This window comes from Lipotes vexillifer, unplaced genomic scaffold, assembly GCF_000442215.2.
Source record: "Lipotes vexillifer unplaced genomic scaffold, Lipotes_vexillifer_v1.1 scaffold123, whole genome shotgun sequence".
NCBI lineage: Eukaryota > Metazoa > Chordata > Mammalia > Artiodactyla > Lipotidae > Lipotes > Lipotes vexillifer.
In genome coordinates, this window is record NW_006783002.1 from 2,116,894 (window position 1) to 2,133,141 (window position 16,248).

Genomic DNA, 16,248 nt, shown 5'->3' on the forward strand with positions numbered 1-16,248 from the left:
AAAGTACAATCAGGAAAATGAGGCTAGGAGAAAATACGACTTTCAATTCAAATAAAGTGGTTTAAATAATTTATTATCTGTGTCTTTGACCTCTCTCATGCCAAAGCAAGACTAGGTACTCTTTTGTACTCCAACTAGAGTTCCCAGATTTAGCAAATAAAAATGCAGGGTGTCCAGTTAAATTTAAATTTCTGATAAACAATGAATATTTTTTAGTATAGCTACCAAATATTGCATTGGACACCTTTATGCTAAAAATTATGTATGATTTATCTGAGGTCAAATTTAATTGGCTATCCTGTATTTTATATGGCAACCCTATTTCTAACATCTTAGGGTTGTGGCACATTTAAAATGTTAAAGTACCAACTTTGAAGCCAGGGTTAAATCCCAGCTCTGACAGGAGATTTTTTTTTTTTTAACAAAATAAAAATTTATTTTTGTATTTAAGCTAAATTGCCTTTTAAATTCCTTCAAGCTTGCTTCATTGAAGTGGTTAAGTATAAATGCTATTGACTAGAAATTTAGCTGTAGAGTTAAGTTACGCCTGTGCGAAGAACAGGCTCAAATGCTGTCCCAGGCAGCTTTCCTGAGGGACTAGAGCTCCTTCTGGAAACACAAAATGTAATTCTTATTTTATAAATAATGTGATGTAGAGGTAACTAGTCCCCCTCCCCTTTGTGAATGAGGGTGAATGTTTTGTGGCAGGGGACTGCACGTCCCCACCCCCAAGGAGAGCTCTGTTAATACTTAACTGTTGTGTGTGGAGCTCAGGAGGGACCTGAGCCTCAAATACCTGCTAGGATTGGAGGAGGGGGCGGGGCATGGGGCTAGAAATCAAGCTTCTACCTATACCTTACGTAAGGTAGCCCCTCTCAGCTTAGTACTCGCAGCTAGTTTACCTCAGTTCCACAGGCAGGACAGTTGGTCCAGGAGCCCCCTGAAGTGGGCGTCCTGGTGCTGCCTGAGTGTGAGCGCATGAGTGCGGGTGTGGACGTGGGTGTGCACTGGACAGGGATGGGAGGCCGGGACTTTCCATTTCAAATAAAGACTGGATTCCTGTGAGTCTAGTTGGAATTTTTAGTACAAACGTGAGATTGTTCTCCTTGCTTATGTCATTATAAAAAAGCTGGCTCCCCTCTGTTTGAGTTTCACATCTAATAAACTAGGGCTAACAATAATACCTATCTGATAAACTTTTGGAGAAAAGTAAATGAGTTAAAAAATATAACTCACTAGCATAGGACTTCTAGCATCAAATTGTAACTGTTTATTCATCTTTCCCACAGACTAAGAGATATTTGAGAAAAGGATAAGTCTTTTTTAAAGCTGTATCTAAATTTATAGCATTATTCTTGACACATAGTATATATTCAGCAAATATATGTTGAATAAATGAATCCTTAATAGATTTCTAAGTCACCTCTGAAATATGATTTATATTATTCTGTTCCACAGCATACCCTTCATTAAAAAAAAAAAAGTAAACTTATTACTGCCCCTATCAGAAATCATCTAACAAATTTCCTATTAGCAGAGATTAGATAAATTTACCATTCTATTGTCTTCCTGGGCTCGGTTAACTTGCTTTTGAAATTTGGGAGGCAGACCACAGGAATTCCTGCTTTCATAGACTATACCAAAATCAGTCAAGTGCCAAGATAAGACTCAGAGTGGATGGCTTCTCTGTGATGGCCTATTTTGAATATTGTTTTCTGTTCTAGTTGCTGCATTGTTTTTGATGGTGACAGTCTCTGCAGTTTTTCCTTCATAAGCTGGCCACTTAACAGGTAACGACATGCATCCAAAAAACAATTCACATGGGCTCCACTCTTACATTCTGTTCTAGGTGAAGCTTTTTTGACTTTATTTTCTCACCCATACTCCATCTACCAAATAGCTAAAGTCTAATTGGAATGAAAATGAAGTAGGGATTTTTAGCCTTGGCTCTATCCTAAAACTGGCTCACTCTCCTTCCAATATGCCCAGAGTGCTTTCTAAGGTTGCTGAAGGCTCACAGAAGACTTGACAGTTACTCTAGTTAGGAGCAATTCTGTTTATTCACTCGTAGTTTCTCACTCTCATTTCAATGCCTACTTGAAAAAAAAAATCACTGGAAACAGCTTGTGGTTCCTATTTCTTATATTTTTGTATAATAGAAAGGGCCCTACTGAATAAAATTTTCATTTATTACTAGCATATAAGGGGCCAAACATGTGCTAAATGCTTTACAAATGGTCTCCATTTTAATTCTCATAACATATCTACTATATAGGTATTTTTCCTCATTTTATGTGTAAGGAAAGTCAGGTAGTTGAAGTAACTTACCACAAAGACACAGTCCTGCTAAGTGTCTAAAAGATAGAATCAAAATCCACATCTGTTTTCTGAGAGTCTATTTTCTTTAACCCTATGAGGTTTTAAGGACAGTATGGTTTAATGAAAAACCTGAGTCCAACTCCAGGTTCTGCTGTTGGATCCCTGAGGGCAATGGGTCAATGCAATTGATTTAATTCATTTTAGTTCAGTTCTACGTTTACTAAATACCTGCTTCGCATAAGACTCTGTGTAAGGCACCATTAGAAAGAAAAGTTGAAAAGGAAATGGTTTAAGTTCTTATTGAATTGAGAAGATGGTAGAGGAGATTAGATATATACACAAAGACTTCACTACACAATAAGATAGGACAGGTCCTGTAAAACAGGCATAGACAATTGGTGACAGAAATAGAAGAGAGAGAAAAATTTTTACACGGAGGATGAGGAAGAACGATAATTTGCGCAGGGCATTCAAAAACAGGCAGTTTACCTTAGAGTTTAAGAGACAGTGCTCTTGAATTGGAAGCGTCCTGGATTCAAATCTTAGTTCTACCAACAAACACAACGATATGATGACCCTTGGCAAAGTGCTGGACCACTGGCAGCCTTGGTTTCCTCATCTTCAGGAGGGGATAATAACAATTCCACCTAATAGGAGGGTTCTGTCATTGCGAGAAGCAGATATTCTAGATAGTATATATCAAAGTACCTAGCACACCTCCTGTGTACCCTCAATAGTATAAGCAGTCAATAAAGACTAAAATTTAAAACAAAAGAATTAGTATTTTGGATAAACAGCATATAGGATGAGAAGACAGAACTTAAGTCTCCAGGGATAAGATGAGTAAATACACAGAGGGGGAGAAAACATGGGAGGGATACATCTGTAGAAAAGAGTGTAACTGACAAGAGGATGCAAACTGATCAGAAAGGAAGGGGTTATGATTCTGAGTCTCAGGTTGGTGATATGAGAAGAATCCAAGTGAGGAGTGACAAGGCAGACCTGATATGGGAATAGCACACCTAGGCTGGAGGTGAGCTGGCCCAAGGCAGGCAGCAGGTACTGGCAAACTACTAAGCTATGGTCTGGAAGGGATGAGTTTAAATACAGTCTCATTCATGCTTTCGCCACCTGTGTAACAGAGAGCTTGATAATGCCTTTCACGGAAAAAGAGAAAAATAAACCAAAAAAGAGGTGAAGGTTTTCAAAAAGAATATCTTCAGTTTGGGGCAAAGGAAAACTTAGTTGATGAATGTGGAGTGAGGGAAGGAAGTAGACCACATCGATAACCACTAGAGCAACTCTAACAGCAAAGTGAGTGTTCACACTGGTCTAAACTCTATACTTATGCTTTCTTAGACAATCCTCACCGCATGCACTGACATGAAAATAATTATAATTTTCATCTTCCAAGTGAGAAAATCGAGGTTATTGAAGTTTAAGTAACCTCTCCTGAGTCATGAAGCTACTCTGTGAACAAGCAAGAATTCAAGCCTGGGCCTCATTTCAACACCCATGATCTCCCTGGTCTCAGCGTGGTCTCACCCTGGTCTCAGCGTGCGTGCACGTCCTTGTCCTCCGCCCACCCCTCACAGCCCTGTCCTCCCTGCCCACCCCCTCCGCCCCTCTGTGACTGGCTCCTGCCCTCCCATCGAGCTCCGCACGAAGAACAGGAGTTGAGCGGCATCTCCTGTCCCGCCCAAGGAAAGCTAGAAGCCCCGGCTGCTGCACCTGCTGTCCTTGGGTCCCAGTGGGCATCTCAGCGGGGCGGGGAGGGGAGGGTGGCAGGATGGACTGGGCCGGCCAGAGGCCAAGAGGATGGGCACACCGAGCAGGCTTCTCCAGTTTTCCACGGTAGCCTCCGGGGAGCAATCGCCGCCCTTCCTCTCTGGCCAACTGGCCCAGCTGGCCCCCGATCCCCACCCAGAACCCCATTCCAGGCTGAAGCCCGAAGAGCAAGGCGCCAGGGGCCAGGCAGACGGACACTCTTGGCTCTCGGCATCCCCCTCCCCCGCGCACAGCCAGCAGCACACATGCCTTCGACCTCTCCCGTGCGTGCGCGACTCCAGCTCCTGCCTGTAGATTTATGCTGGGAGAAGACCCTCTCCTCACCTCACCCTCCTTTTTGCACGCGGCGCGCTCTCCACCCACCACCCCCTCCCTGTGCCCTTCTCTCTGTCTTGTCTCCTCGTCTGGTCAGTAACCTGTTTGCAAGTGAAGCAATATCTCCGTGTTTTGTATATACAACCGCTCTTGTAGCCTTTGGTTTTTTTGTTATTGTAGAGAAACACAGATTCTTTATACACTTTGTAAGATTTATGCCAAACCCTAGCTCTCGATCTCTTATTCTTTCTGTGGCCCCTGCACTGTTGCCCCGATGCCTCGTTTCTCTCGCCCGGTTACTAAAATGTATAATCCGACTTCCTGTACAGAAACCTGCCGCTGCGCCTTTGTCTTCTTTCTCTCCACCAGGCGGCGCTCCCGAGCTAGGGTCCCTCGCTGCAAGCTCCAGCCGCCCTGGCTCAGCCCCAGCCCCCACCCCCCGCCCCCGCTCCCCGGACAACGCGGAGCACCTTGAGCTGACCACGGGGGTCCTGGGGTGGGTGAGTGTGTGGTTGGGTGGACCTTCTCGCTGCCCGTGTGGCAGGGAGGAAGGGGAGGGCTTGGGCAGGTAAACTCCCTGGCCCTAGGACAGCCAGCCCTAAGACCAGAGGGTGCCCCTTGGGAAGGGGTGGGCTGTGCCCGCTGCTCCCTGTTCTCAGCCCCCCGGTTGGGGTTCACTGCTTTCATCCACTGCCCACCCACCTAGCCACCACCTCACCTGTCACCTTGCCCAGGGAGGTTGGCGATGCCAGTCCCAGGCAGGATGGACTGGGCCGGCCAGAGGCCAAGAGGATGGGCACACCGAGCAGGCTTCTCCAGTTTTCCACGGTAGCCTCCGGGGAGCAATCGCCGCCCTTCCTCTCTGGCCAACTGGCCCAGCTGGCCCCCGATCCCCACCCAGAACCCCATTCCAGGCTGAAGCCCGAAGAGCAAGGCGCCAGGGGCCAGGCAGACGGACACTCTTGGCTCTCGGCATCCCCCTCCCCCGCGCACAGCCAGCAGCACACATGCCTTCGACCTCTCCCGTGCGTGCGCGACTCCAGCTCCTGCCTGTAGATTTATGCTGGGAGAAGACCCTCTCCTCACCTCACCCTCCTTTTTGCACGCGGCGCGCTCTCCACCCACCACCCCCTCCCTGTGCCCTTCTCTCTGTCTTGTCTCCTCGTCTGGTCAGTAACCTGTTTGCAAGTGAAGCAATATCTCCGTGTTTTGTATATACAACCGCTCTTGTAGCCTTTGGTTTTTTTGTTATTGTAGAGAAACACAGATTCTTTATACACTTTGTAAGATTTATGCCAAAAAAAAAACAAAAAAAAAACAGTCAGTCTGAATAAATGGCATCTGCTGTAACCAGCTTAGTGTGTCATGGTAAGTAACAAACTAGATAAGGATGCACAGTGATGCCCTCAGTAAACTGTAAATTGGTGTAAGAATGTTTAGTTACTGTTTTAGTAGTGGGAGTTTTGCTGATGATAGAGATTAATCTCTACTGAACAGTCCACATTTCCCCATCCAATCCATGTGAGGATCAGTTCATCTTTTCAACAGTTAAGTCCCCAAATAGTTATGACTTGGCTCTGCAAGGATCTGAACTAGGAGAGAAGCATTTGTAAAGTTGTGGATCATAAAACAAGAGAAGATCATAGAATAAAAAATGCTTGACGTCCCCACATAAGGATGGGAAGGATGGTATCAACCTGGTTAGGCCTGTCTTCTCATACACTGGGAAAGCCATGTTTATACATCAGATGATACACTTATGAAGGCCATGGTCAGGCTCCCTTAATCTGAAAAAACTAGGAATTATGCTTTTCTAAAGGGTACGTACTGTGACGACTCTTTTAGTCATTCAGAACTACTTCTCTCTAGACAGATGTGATATATATATATATATATATATATATATACACACACATGGCATAGAAAGGCGTTCACACACAACTCCTTGATTCATACACAGTGAATCAAACCAAATACAGATAAATATTCAGTGTAGACTTCAAACGTTAATGAAGCTGCTCTGGGGAAAATAATAAGCAAACAAAATACTGTCAGTGAGTTAAAATGAACATCTAATTCATTTACCCACAATTATTTACCAAGAGTTAATTGGATGTTTACTATGTTTCGGACATTGCACTAAGTTCTTTTACAAATATTATGATGAATTCTAACAAAACCAGGGCAAGTTGAATGTTATCTCAGTTTTACAGGTGAGGAGACAGGTTCTGTAAGCTTTTCCAAAATCACATAGAGTAAGTATTAGAATGGGATTTAAATCTGGGACTATTTGATTTCCACCCTAGAGCTAAGTACTGATGATGAAAAATGAACAAGACATGATCTTTATGTTTAAATAAAACACAGTCCTAGGTGAAGAGTCCGATTCGTAAAAAGATGTATTGCAATGAAATGAAAATGAAATAGAAGATGTAACAATTGAGTTCACTTGGACATGACTTGAAGAAGACTTTACACAAAAGCTCAATTGTGACAGTTTAGTAGGATTTTGTCAGGCAGAAGGAAGGAAGATGTACATCAGACAAAAATATCAGAGATGCTAAGGCACGCTATCCCGAAGGGTGTGCATTGACAATATGGAGAATTCCATTTGTCTCTAGTATGGGATAGACAGAGAGATTGAGAGTGGGAGAGGGGCTACAGATAAGCTGGGATGCCAAACTAAAGGTTTTGGATTCTGTCTTGATGATGAGTAGGGAAAATAAGGAGGTTGAAGCATAAGAATTCTAAAATTCTTAAACTCTATGGCTATAAAAGGAGGCTTAAAAGTTGACAGACTTAGAGGAAATACAGAAATCTGCTGATTCTCCTTTTTAGTTTCCAAGACTGACACAAGTAAATGTAAAGCCATCACACAAAGATGCATTAGTAAAAATGTCACTGCCTATCTGATCAATTAGGGCAAGGAAGGGAGAGATATTTTTAGTTTCTGACTGTACTAGAATAGTTATGAAATAATTTGGTTTTCCAGTCTCACAACTTCATGAAGCCACAGTAATTCCCACTTTTATCTATCCCATCAAATATGATGCACTTTCAATGCTCAAACTATGGCTAAGAACTTGGTCTCTCTCCAAGTCAACAAACAGAATGAATGGATTTCAGTCTCTAGTGTATTTGTCTCAGGAAAGCTTCCAAGGTGAAGTGATCTTCATTAAAAAGGAAACTATGGTAACTAAACACAGAAAAATGAAAATATGTAGGCAGGAATCCAAGAGGTACTTATCATTGATAATGGTTTGTATATAGATGCAGGATTCTTGTAGTAGCTCCTGGAACATATTCAAACACCGAAAAAAGAAAAAAGGAGTGTGTCCTCTGGTTTGAAAGAGCTTTTGTCCACATTGTAGTATCATCACATGAGATCTAATAGAATTGGAAATGTGCTTAGTATGTCCTTGGAAGATTGTCTGCTAATTCAGTGACTTTTAGTTGAAAGCATGAAGGTGAACAAAAGAAAAAACAAATCAAAGAACAAATCTGAGAAATTAGAAGAAACTAGAGAACCAATAAATAGTAATTAAACAGATAATAGTTTTCCATGGTCAAATACCATATAGACTAGAACACCCTAATTCTCAAGCTATTAACCAACACATAAGAAAGATAAAATATTTTTTTAAATTAATTAATTTATTTATTTTTGGCTGTGTTGGGTCTTCGTTTATGTGCGAGGGCTTTCTCCAGTTGCAGCAAGTGGGGGCCACTCTTCATCGCGGTGCGCGGGCCTCTCACTGTCGCGGCCTCTCTTGTTGCAGAGCACAAGCTCCAGATGCGCAGGCTCAGTAGTTGTGGCTCACGGGCCTAGCTGCTCCGCGGCATGTGGGATCTTCCCAGACCAGGGCTCGAACCCGTGTCCCCTGCATCGGCAGGCGGACTCTCAACCACTGCGCCACCAGGGAAGCCCAAGAAAGATAAAATATTGATTTTAGTGTGTAATACTGTAAAAATGTTTATTGTCTATATAAAGACATCATTATTTCTCTTTGCTGTATCAAACTCCCTTCTTTTTTTTCAAAAACATAAAGCATAAATAATTAATAACATTCAAAGTCATCTCCCTGGCATAAAGTCTTATTTTTAATGCCATTCAATCTAAGTGAGCAAAAAAAAAAAAAAAAATACTCTATGGCTATAAAAGGAGGCTTAAAAGTTGACAGACTTAGAGGAAATACAGAAATCTGCTGATTCTCCTTTTTAGTTTCCAAGACTGACACAAGTAAATGTAAAGCCATCACACAAAGATGCATTAGTAAAAATGTCACTGCCTATCTGATCAATTAGGGCAAGGAAGGGAGAGATATTTTTAGTTTCTGACTGTACTAGAATAGTTATGAAATAATTTGGTTTTCCAGTCTCACAACTTCATGAAGCCACAGTAATTCCCACTTTTATCTATCCCATCAAATATGATGCACTTTCAATGCTCAAACTATGGCTAAGAACTTGGTCTCTCTCCAAGTCAACAAACAGAATGAATGGATTTCAGTCTCTAGTGTATTTGTCTCAGGAAAGCTTCCAAGGTGAAGTGATCTTCATTAAAAAGGAAACTATGGTAACTAAACACAGAAAAATGAAAATATGTAGGCAGGAATCCAAGAGGTACTTATCATTGATAATGGTTTGTATATAGATGCAGGATTCTTGTAGTAGCTCCTGGAACATATTCAAACACCGAAAAAAGAAAAAAGGAGTGTGTCCTCTGGTTTGAAAGAGCTTTTGTCCACATTGTAGTATCATCACATGAGATCTAATAGAATTGGAAATGTGCTTAGTATGTCCTTGGAAGATTGTCTGCTAATTCAGTGACTTTTAGTTGAAAGCATGAAGGTGAACAAAAGAAAAAACAAATCAAAGAACAAATCTGAGAAATTAGAAGAAACTAGAGAACCAATAAATAGTAATTAAACAGATAATAGTTTTCCATGGTCAAATACCATATAGACTAGAACACCCTAATTCTCAAGCTATTAACCAACACATAAGAAAGATAAAATATTTTTTTAAATTAATTAATTTATTTATTTTTGGCTGTGTTGGGTCTTCGTTTATGTGCGAGGGCTTTCTCCAGTTGCAGCAAGTGGGGGCCACTCTTCATCGCGGTGCGCGGGCCTCTCACTGTCGCGGCCTCTCTTGTTGCAGAGCACAAGCTCCAGATGCGCAGGCTCAGTAGTTGTGGCTCACGGGCCTAGCTGCTCCGCGGCATGTGGGATCTTCCCAGACCAGGGCTCGAACCCGTGTCCCCTGCATCGGCAGGCGGACTCTCAACCACTGCGCCACCAGGGAAGCCCAAGAAAGATAAAATATTGATTTTAGTGTGTAATACTGTAAAAATGTTTATTGTCTATATAAAGACATCATTATTTCTCTTTGCTGTATCAAACTCCCTTCTTTTTTTTCAAAAACATAAAGCATAAATAATTAATAACATTCAAAGTCATCTCCCTGGCATAAAGTCTTATTTTTAATGCCATTCAATCTAAGTGAGCAAAAAAAAAAAAAAAAATTGTGACTGGGTTAGAAGAAAGACACTATTGGGGAGGAATGGACCAGAGATTCCTGCCACCCTTTATGTAAGCTGGTATTTCTCAATCTTTGGAAATAACACCTTAGAGTCATGGAATCTGGTGTTCTCACTGTTCTTGATTAAAACACATTTTAATTATCTGAGTTACCTGAGTGTCTTTTCTACAACTACACTTTTCTACCGACCACACTGAGTTCTGCAATAATAGCGACACTGGCATATCCATCTCAGCACCTTGGGTGCTGTATAAGCCTGTCTCGTCCTGAAGCTGGAGGATATAGCCAAGGCATGGTCTGCACCAAGAAGCCCTCCAGAAACATACTACCTTTCAGACTGGATGAGATTTTCATCTCTACTCTCTATGGTACTATGGTATATAGTTCTGAATGTTACATATCTCTGAATGTGACATTCAGCTCTGGAGTATTCCAGTATCTGCTATTAAAAAAATCTATGCAAGATACAAGGAACATGACATCACAAAATTCATAGACTTTCTGGATGCAGTGAGTTCAACACAAGTTCACTCACAATCCACTACTCCAGCAAACAAAAACTCTCTATTTCTTGAAAAACATATTTACAAATTTATATGCAAGTTCTTAAAATTAGTCTTCAAGACCTTGGAAATATGGACTCTGTCTATTGTCTTGGCCTTACTTAGACCTGTTAATTCCTTCTTTTCCAGCTCAAGATTCTTTCCATTCTTTTTCTAAATATGTCACAAGAATATTAGAAAGAACATAGATTCTAGGGACAGACAAATTACCATTTAGCAGCAAAGTAAACACTATCAGTTAGCTTGATATCTTGTGCCTCATTTTCCCCATCTATAACCTAAAGAAAGGAATAACGTCCACAGTTATTGTCATGTATGTGAAGTTTCCGGGCACCTAATCACTGCTTAATCAGTGTCAGTTTTCCTTTCAGTGCTAAAATTTTCATTTATGCTTTTTCTACTATCTGAACCTCAATTTGCTAAGGTCTCTTACAGAAATTAAGAATGTTAGGAGCTTGTCTATAGAGCTTGCCAGTAAAGCCAAATAATGTGAAATAGTGGGGAAAAACATAGGATTCACAATCAGACAAATATAGATTAGAACTCTGCCCCCTCTCCATTTCTTAACTATGTGACTATAAACAAGCTTTTCAACCTTTCAAAAGTTTAGCTTCCAGGGCTTCCCTGGTGGCACAGCAGTTAAGAATCCGCCTGCCAATGCAGGGGACACGGGTTCAAGCCCTGGTCCAGGAAGATCCCACATGCCGCGGTGCAACTAAGCCCATGCGCCGCAACTACTGACTCTGTGCTCTACAGCTCACGAGCTACAACTACTGAGCCCGTGTGCCACAACTACTGAGCCCACACACCCTAGAGCCCGTGCTCCACAACAAGAGAAGCCACCACAATGAGAAGCCTGTGCACTGCAATGAAGAGTAGCCCCCGTTCGCCGCAACTAGAGAAAGCCTGTGTGCAGCACAGAAGACCCAACACAGCCAAAAAAAAAAAAAATTTAGCTTCCTTATCTCAAAAATAGGTTGTATATGGGCTTTCCTGGTGGCGCAGTGGTTGAGAGTCCGCCTGCCAATGCAGGGGACACGGGTTCGTGCCCTGGTCCAGGAAGATCCCACATGCTGCAGAGCGGCTGGGCCCGTGAGCCATTGCCGCTGAGCCTGCGCGTCCAGAGCCTGTGCTCCGCAACAGGAGAGGCCACAGCAGTGAGAGGCCCGCGTACTGCAACAGAAAAGAAAAAGAAAATAGGTGGTATAACACCTACCACATACTTATACTGAAGGCCTTCAATGAAATAGCAAAGAAATGTCTAGTATTGTGCTACTTAATCTCTAACATTTCTTATAGCTTTCAACAACAGCATCATTTTATAACAAGAGTAGAGGCTGGATAAAAAATATTTCTTAAGTTTAATGCTAGAGATTAAATGTAAGGAAATTTGCAGGAGTGTCCCAAAAGTTGATGAGATTTACGAGAAATGATTTTAGTTCTGCCATGTGGATTTGGGCAGTGTCACAGAGTCAGAAGCCATTAAAGAGCTTGCAAACAGAAAGAGACAAAACATTCCAGGCTTGCAGGGTTCATGCAACCCAACCATCAAACTCATATTCCCAGAGTACAGCTGCTCATCCCTGTTGAGCTTGGCAGAGGAACAGAGAATTCGTGAGATATCAATGCCATAGAATTAGAGCCTAAAGCCTGGAATTAAATCAAAGATGGTATTTAGCCCTCTCCCTTTGTACTGAAACTCTGTACTTGCACTGAAGATGAGATTATTGTGATGTCTGGTTTGTTCCAAATCCCAGAATAGATTTTTGGGAGAAAATCCATTTCAGGGACATGGACAGAAACTTCTCATTCAATGACTGGGTCACTGCAACTGATGTGGAAGCTTTCTCCTTTATGCTAAGACCCTGCTTCTTCAATCCATCCAGTGTGTACCTTGCCAGATTTCCCCTCTTCATTTTCCTTTACTGTGAAGTTCAAGAACTGATTTCCATTAGAATAGTACTGGTGGGTGGATCTAGATTCTAACACCCCATCTAATGGCTTTTATCTTTTTATTAGCACACATCTTAATCCCCAAACTTCTCAATTACCTCAGCATTCAGAAAGACTGAAAGTTGCTCCAGTACTAAAGAATTTCTATTCTAAAAATAATAAAAGAGCTTACTAATACTCCGAGGAACTGCTGTGAGTAAACACAACTTGGACACAATCCCTGTATAATTTATTACTTTCTAATACCTCATTTTTTGTAGTGGCTTCATTGGGGTACAGTTAACATATTAAACAATTCACTCCCTTAAAGAGTGCAACTACATAGTGTTAGTATATTCACAGAGTTGTTCAACCATCACCACCGTCAACTTCAGAACATTTACATCACCCTCCCCTGCAAAGGAAGAAAACACATGCCCATTAGCAGTTACTCTATCTTCCAACTACCCACTAGACAATGACTAATCTACTTTCTGTCTATGAACTGGACTTTTCATATAAATGAAAGCATACAATATATGGTGTTTTTTAAGTGACTTATTTCACTTAGCATAATACTGTCAAGGTACATCCCTTTTGTATCATGTACCCACACTATATTATTTTTTGTTGCCAAGTATTCCCATTGTATGGATAGACCACATTTCATTTATCCCTTAATCAGTTGATGGACATTTGGGGTTGTTTCCTTTTTTTTTTTTTTTTTTTTTGGTTTTAATATAAAAGAGCTTACTAATACTCCGAGGAACTGCTGTGAGTAAACACAACTTGGACACAATCCCTGTATAATTTATTACTTTCTAATACCTCATTTTTTGTAGTGGCTTCATTGGGGTACAGTTAACATATTAAACAATTCACTCCCTTAAAGAGTGCAACTACATAGTGTTAGTATATTCACAGAGTTGTTCAACCATCACCACCGTCAACTTCAGAACATTTACATCACCCTCCCCTGCAAAGGAAGAAAACACATGCCCATTAGCAGTTACTCTATCTTCCAACTACCCACTAGACAATGACTAATCTACTTTCTGTCTATGAACTGGACTTTTCATATAAATGAAAGCATACAATATATGGTGTTTTTTAAGTGACTTATTTCACTTAGCATAATACTGTCAAGGTACATCCCTTTTGTATCATGTACCCACACTATATTATTTTTTGTTGCCAAGTATTCCCATTGTATGGATAGACCACATTTCATTTATCCCTTAATCAGTTGATGGACATTTGGGGTTGTTTCCTTTTTTTTTTTTTTTTTTTTTTGGATATAATGAATAACGTGTCCAAGTTTTTGAGCAGACATACGTTTTTTTATTTCTCTTGGGTACATACCTTGGAGTTTATTTGCCTAGTAACTCTATGTTTAACATTTTGAGGAACAGCAAAACTATTTTTGAATTGGCTTTTGCAAGCCAATACCTTATTTTCGATAGGAAAAGAAGTTAGTTTTGTGATCTCAGTTAATTATATTTCCTATTATTATTAGGGAAAAAAATGATTCAAAGGGATAGAGTGACAGCAAAGTCTTAGAGTGAGTTAGTGAGAAAAAAATGTCCAAAGTTAGAATCCATTCTGTGACCTCTAGTCCTACATTCCTCCCCCATACCGTTCTGGACAAGGTACACTGCACTATATGATATTGTGGCTTATGTCATTTCATCTTCTCTTGTCCTGAGCCTCACCTAAACTATTTGAATAAAAGGAATCAGTCTGATACACAGAGCAATTATGCAGGAGAGAGGACAGGCTAGGGAAGTTCCAAGTTATGAATCAATAAACTGAAATGGCAGTTCTCTCATTTCTGAAGGAAAAGCAAAACAGAACTTCTGAGATACAGTGAATAAAAGCCAAATTAGTAACTCTTTGTGATGAATTTAAACACCTGCAGTGTGTCTTATAGAATTTCAAGAGAAAGAAGGAATAGTCAAGGCGAGGTGCAGTTGATATCAAACTTCTGTGTGCATGAATACAACCTGGAATTGATTGTTAAAACTGCACATCCTTGGGACCTATCTCACCCACCAGGGATTCTTACTGAGTATGTGTGGGGTGGGTCCTGGGAAGCTGAGCCGTAAACAGGTACACAAAGTAAGGCCTAAAGCAGGAGGTCTGTAGACAGTATTTTGGCAACACTGGGACAGACTAACCTTTAAGATTAATTAAACAAAATTAGAATCCTACCACTGCCTGTGCAATGCTGGGTAATTTCCTAGTGTCAGTGTGTTCATCTATTACATGGGGCTAACAACAGCCCCTTCACAGTGCTTCCATGAAAATGCAATAATAAAATGCTCTACACATATGAAAAAGATCCAGCTCTAGCTAATGTTGGCTTCCTTTTTGCTTCCCTCAATCAAGTCATAAGGGACTGGTAAACATAATGACCTATACAACTGATGTAAAACGAGTGTTGCTTTGTTTCACTGTCTCTCCTTGAGGCCAACCCTTCCCTCCTTCAATAATGTCTCCATTGTGAGCATCCTGCCTCAAAACATGAGAAATATGAAAACACTCTCATTTGAGTGAACTAGTTGCAGCTGCAAACATGATGGCAGGAACAAGGTACTATATATGCTGAATGTTGATTAGTATCACCGCAACTCATTATTCTGATCAGCCAGAAGCAATTTACAATCATCTTTAAGCAAGTGCACATCATTTTCATAATTGACTTGGGAGAACTTTGATGCAACAATTTGTTGTATCTGTCAATCACTGTCAAAGGGAGAGAAGGAGGAAGCCCTTCTGGAGAGAATAGGAAAAGTACAGTGCCTGTCCATAGTGGGCAGTGAAAAGAGTGGCTATGCATCCTTTTCCATGTTGCTGTTTTCCAGGCCTTAGGACAGAATCTCTTCCAGATGGAGAAAAGGACCTAAATGCCATTGCATGAAACACAATGATGTTATTGCCCTTTTAAAGATACCTGGAAAGAAACTAACAGTTTTGAGCCATGTTTAAGCCCTCTCAGAGCCCAGTCTTTTAATTTTTTTGTAACTGCTTATATCATCACTAGCTATAGTGAAAACTGCTGACTTGCAAACTCATTCTTTTTCTCAAAGAATGCATATTTTTGGGCGATCCCAGAGTTACTGAACAGCATATATACAATAGTTAGATCTGGATGGCTAGGTAGATAGATAGATAGATAGATGCATCCATCTTTGCTCAAACAAATAGGTATAAAATATTTATTTATAATTTGCATCCTTAATATAATACTTATTTAAATAATTATGAATGGGAACATTATCTAATTTTTATCTCCATAATACCTAAGAAAGTGAAGAGTACAAGAACTAAAATAAGTAAATGGCCTTGAAAAAAATCAAACAACAAAAACAAAAGAAAAAATCAAAATAGTAAACAACTGGTATTAAAGGCTAGTTCTCAACCTTATTACTTTGGTAAAATGAAATTAATAACATTTCCATGCACATTATTAGACACTGAGTGTAAAAGAACTTCAAAAAGTGCAAAGTTGGGAACACAGTAGAATGTATATAAAAACAGGAATCTTGATGACCAAGTTGGATTGGATTCTAGCTCTGCCAAAGTTGAGTAGTGACGATTGAATCACATATTAATGTATATAATATGCAATATGACACATATGCATATGACTCAATACATATGATGTCCAGATGGTGTTATTTGTATGCAACGGATGCTCAAAAATAGTATTTGTTATATTTATGAAAGATCAACACCAGTATAAACAGATGTATGCTTTTTGTTGTCTAGAAGGTAAACTTCTGTA